Genomic DNA, 5,656 nt, shown 5'->3' on the forward strand with positions numbered 1-5,656 from the left:
GAACGAAAGCATCTCTATACGCTTATCTGAAATTCTCACCAATGAATTACATAAGTATTTCTATCTTTATTTTCTGTTTATTTATTATTATTATTCGAAAATACTATAACCATTTGATATCCGTCTGACTGAGATTTACAAGGTGACCATAGCTTGCTTCATACCAACAATCTCTGTGGGATCGACCCTTACTCACGTAAGGTTTTATTACTTGGACGACCCAGTGCACTTGCTGGTTAGTTGTGCGAAGTTGTGAAGTTATGTTTGGACCATGGTATTGTGCACCAGTTATTGGCGCCATTGCCAGGGAGAGAACGAACAACAAATTTTACAACCTCAGAGTAACAATTTCGCATATCAAGTTTTTGGCGCCGTTGCCGGGGATTGTTCAAGTTTGGACAACTGACGGTTCATCTTGTTGCTTAGATTAGGTAATTTTCTTTTTGTTTTATTTTCAAAAAAAATCAAATATATATATATATATATATATATATATATATATATATATATATATATTTCTTCAAAAAATTTTCAAAAATCTTTCAAAAATTTCTCATCTGTTTTCGAAAATTATTTCAGAAATTTTAAGAATGAATTCTAGAGTTTCATGAAGCATGTTGAAGCCTGGCTGGCTATAAAGCCTTGTCTAAATTCATTTAGACTGAGGCTTCCAAGTCATCATTACAAGAACAAGCTAGTTGTTGCTAATAAAATTTGTTATTGTATGACTGATTTGTATCTTCTAAAGCTTGGCTGGCTATTAAGCCATGACTAACCCTCAGATTGGAGCTTTAGACTAAGAGTGCAAGATTCCTGGAATTCATATTAAAAATTTTGGAATCTTTATTTTTCTTTTTCACATTAATTTTCGAAAAAATAAAAAAAATTATAAAATCATAAAAATAAAAAATATTTTATGTTTCTTGTTTGAGTCTTGAGTCAATTTTTAAGTTTGGTGTCAATTGCATTTTTTTCTAAAAATTCTTTATACATTTTTTCGAAAATTCATGCATTCATAGTGTTCTTCGTGATCTTCAAGTTGTTCTTGGCCAGTCTTCTTGTTTGATCTTCATATTTTCTTGTTTTGTGTCCTTTCTTGTTTTTCATATGCATTCTTGCATTCATAGTGTCTATACATGAAAAATTTCTAAGTTTGGTGTCTTGCATGTTTTCTTTTCTTGAAAATTTTTCAAAAATAAGTTCTTGATGTTTATCTTGACATTCATAGTGTTCTTGGTGTTCATCTTGACATTCATAATGTTCTTGCATGCATCACATGTTTAGATCCAAAATTTTCATGCATTGCATCATTTTTCATATTTTTCTCTCTCATCATTAAAAATTCAAAAATCAAAAAAATATCTTTCCTTTTTTCTCTCATAAATTTCGAAAATTTGGATTGACTTTTTCAAAAATTTTTAAAATTCAATTGTTTCTTATGAGTCAAATCAAATTTTTCAATTTAAAAATCTTATCTTTTTCAAAAATCATATCTTTTTCATTTTTCTTATTTATTTTTGAAAATTTTAAAATTATTTTTTAAAAATATTTTTCTTAATTTTACATCATATTTTCGAAAATATCATCAAAAATTAATGTTTTGATTCAAAAATTTCAAGTTTGTTACTTACTTGTTAAGAAAGATTCAAACTTTAAGTTCTAGAATCATATCTTGTGATTTCTTGTGAATCAAGTCATTAATTGTGATTTTAAAAATCAAATCCTTTTCAAAACTAATTTCAATCATATCTTTTCAAAAATATCTTTTTATCTTATCTGTTTCAAATATCTTTTTTAACTTCTTATCTTCTTATCTTTTAAATTTGATTTTCAAAATTTGTTTCAACTATCCCTCTCTAATTTTCGAAAATACCTCCCTCTTTTTCAAAAATTCTTTTTAATTAATTAATTGTTTCAATTTTTAATTTTAATTTTAATTTTATCTTAATTTTCAAAAATCATTAACACTTTTTCAAAATTAATTTTCGAAAATCCTCTCACCTCTCATCTCCTTCTATTTATTTAATTACTTACTAACACTTCTCTTCATCTCATATCTCTGCTCCCCTTACCCTTGTGTTCGGATTCTCCTCCCTTCTCTTTCTTTACATTACATTTTTTTCTTCTTCTACTCACATAAAGGAATCTCTATACTGTGACATAGAGGATTCCATATTTTCTTTGTTATTCCCTTCTCTGTCATATGAGCAGGAGCAAGGACAAGAACATTCTTGTTGAAGCAGATCCTGAACCTGAAAGGACTCTGAAAAGGAAACTAAGAGAAGCTAAAATACAACAATCCAGAGACAACCTTACAGGAATTTTCGAACAGGAAGAGGAGATGGCACCCGAAAATAATAATAATGCAAGGAGGATGCTTGGTAACTTTACTACACCTAATTCCAATTTACATGGAAGAAGCATCTCAATTCCTACCATTGGAGCAAACAATTTTGAGCTTAAACCTCAATTAGTTTCTCTGATGCAACAAAACTGCAAGTTTCATGGACTTCCATCTGAAGATCCTTTTCAGTTTTTAACTGAATTCTTGCAGATATGTGATGCTGTTAAGACTAATGGAGTAGATCCTGAAGTCTACAGGCTCATGTTTTTCCCTTTTGCTGTAAGAGACAGAGCTAGAATATGGTTGGACTCTCAACCTAAGGATAGCCTGAACTCTTGGGATAAGCTGGTCAAGGCTTTCTTAGTCAAGTTCTTTCCTCCTCAAAAGCTGAGTAAGCTTAGAGTGGATGTTCAAACATTCAGACAGAAAGAAGGTGAATCCCTCTATGAAGCTTGGGAGAGATACAAAGAACTGACCAAAAAGTGTCCTTCTAACATGCTTTCAGAATGGACCATCCTGGATAGATTCTATGATGGTCTGTCTGAATTAGCTAAGATGTTATTGGATATTTCTGTAGGTGGATCCATTCACCTAAAGAAAATGCCTACAGAAGCTCAAGAACTCATTGACATGGTTGCTAACAACCAATTTATGTACACTTCTGAGAGGAATCCTGTGAGTAATGGGACGCCTCAGAAGAAGGGAGTTCTTGAAATTGATACTCTGAATGCCATATTGGCTCAGAATAAAATATTGACTCAGCAAGTCAATATGATTTCTCAGAGTCTGAATGGAATGCAAGCTGCATCCAACAGTACTCAAGAGGCATCTGCTGAAGAAGAGGCTTATGATCCTGAGAACCCTGCAATAGCAGAGGTGAATTACATGGGTGAACCATATGGAAACACCTATAATTACTCATGGAGAAATCACCCAAATCTCTCATGGAAGGATCAACAAAAGCCTCAACAAGGCTTTAATAATGGTGGAAGAAACAGGTTTAACAATAGTAAACCTTTTCCATCATCTTCTCAGCAACAGACAGAGAACTCTGAACAAAATACCTCTAATTTAGCAAACTTAGTCTCTGATCTGTCCAAGGCCACTGTAAGTTTCATGAATGAAACAAGGTCCTCAATTAGAAATTTGGAGGCACAAGTGGGCCAGCTGAGTAAAAGGATCACTGAAATCCCTCCTAGTACTCTCCCAAGCAATACAAAAGAAATTCCAAAAGGAGAGTGCAAGGCCATTGATATAACCATCATGGCCGAATCCAAGGAGGAAGGGGAGGACGTGAATCCCAAGGAGGAAGACCTCCTGGGACGTCCAGTGATCAATAAGGAGTTTCCCTTTGAGGAACCAAAGGAATATGAGGCTCATTTAGAGACCATGGAGATTCCATTGAACCTCCTTATGCCATTCATGAGCTCTGATGAGTATTCCTCTTCTGAAGAGAATGAGGATGTTACTGAAGAGAAAATTGCCAAGATCCTTGGTGCAATCATGAAGCTGAATGCCAATTTATTTGGTAATGAGACTTGGGGAGATGAACCTCCCCTGTTCACCAATGAACTAAATGCATTGAATCAACTGAGACTGCCTCAGAAGAAACAGGATCCTGGAAAGTTCCTAATACCTTGTACCGTAGGCACCATGACCTTTGAGAAGGCTCTATGTGACCTTGGGTCAGGGATAAACCTCATGCCCCTCTCTGTAATGGAGAAACTGGGAATCTTTGAGGTACAAGCTGCTAAAATCTCATTAGAGATGGCAGACAATTCCAGAAAACATGCTTATGGACAAGTAGAGGACATATTAGTAAAGGTTGAAGGCCTTTCCATCCCTGCTCATTTCATAATCCTAGATACTGGAAAGGATGAGGATGAATCCATCATCCTTGGAAGACCCTTCCTAGCCACAGAAAGAGCTGTCATTGATGTTAACAGAGGTGAACTAGTCCTTCAATTGAATGAGGACTCCCTTGAGTTTAAAACTCAAGGACATCCTTCTGTAAACATGGAAAAGAGGCACAGTAAGCTTCTCTCAAAATAGAGTCAACCAGAGCCCCCACAGTCAAACTCTAAGTTTGGTGTTGGGAGGCCACAACCAAACTCTAAGTTTGGTGTTGAACTCCCATATCCAAACTCTAAGTTTGGTGTTGGGGAGTCTCAACAATGCTCTGAACATCTGTAAAGGCTCCATGAGAGCCCACTGTCAAGCTATTGACATTAAAAAAAGTGCTTGTTGGGAGGCAACCCAATTTTTATTTATCTAATTTTATTTTTATTTTATTGTTATTTCATGTTTTATTAGGTTCATGATCATGTAGAGTCACAAAATAAATAGAAAAATTAAAAACAGAATCAAAAACAACAGAAGAAAAATCACACCCTAGAGGAAGGACTTACTGGTGTTTAAACGCCAGTAAGGAGCATCTGGCTGGCGTTCAACGCCAGAACAGAGCATGGATCTGGTGCTGAATGCTAGAAACAAGCATAGAACTGGCGTTCAATGCCAGAAACATGCTGCATCTGGGCGTTGAACGCCCAAAACAACCATCAGTTTGGCGTTTAAACGCCAGAATTGCATGTAAAGGCATTTTACATGCCTAATTGGTGCAGGGATGTAAATCCTTGACACTTCAAGATCTGTGGACCTCACAGGATCATCTCAGGATCTGTGGACCCCACAGGATCCTCACCTTCCCTCCTCATAATCCTAGATTCTTCCACATCTTCTTCTTCTTCTATTCCTTTCTTCTTTTGCTCGAGGACGAGCAAAATTCTAAGTTTGGTGTGAAAAAAGCATTGATTTTTTGCTTTTCCATAACCATTGATGGCACCTAAGGCCGGAGAAACCTCTAGAAAGAGGAAAGGGAAGACAAAAGCTTCCATCAAGGGTCTATAGCTCAGTGGTAGAACATTTGACTGTAAATCAAGAGATCCCTGAGATACCTAAAGGGATACATTTTCTTCCACATAATTATTGGGGACAACTAAGGGTGGAACATCAAGATCACTCCATCATCCTCCATGAAATTAGAGAAGATCAAAGAGCAATGAGGGAGGAGCAACAAAGACAACGAAGAGACATAGAAGAGCTCAAGGACATCATTGGTTCCTAAAGAAGGAAACGCCACCATCACTAAGGTGGACTCATTCCTTGTTCTTAAATTTTATGTTTTTCATTTTCTTTATGTTAAGTGCTTATCTATGTTTGTGTCTTTATTACATGATCATTAGTGTCTAAGTGTCTATGCCTTAAAGTAGTGAATATGAATCTATCACCTCTCTTAAATGGAAAAAATATTTT

At 35.3% G+C, this 5,656-nt stretch overlaps 1 non-coding gene across 1 annotated transcript; it reads right to left on the minus strand.

Moving 5' to 3' along the window:
* Nucleotides 1-2,737: 2,737 nt before the first annotated feature.
* Nucleotides 2,738-2,845, minus strand: LOC112788572 (small nucleolar RNA R71). Its single transcript, XR_003195932.1, has one exon. It is a non-coding gene; the product is annotated as a small nucleolar RNA R71 (small nucleolar RNA).
* Nucleotides 2,846-5,656: the final 2,811 nt, after the last annotated feature.

Source organism: Arachis hypogaea, chromosome 20, assembly GCF_003086295.3.
Source record: "Arachis hypogaea cultivar Tifrunner chromosome 20, arahy.Tifrunner.gnm2.J5K5, whole genome shotgun sequence".
Taxonomy (NCBI): domain Eukaryota; kingdom Viridiplantae; phylum Streptophyta; class Magnoliopsida; order Fabales; family Fabaceae; genus Arachis; species Arachis hypogaea.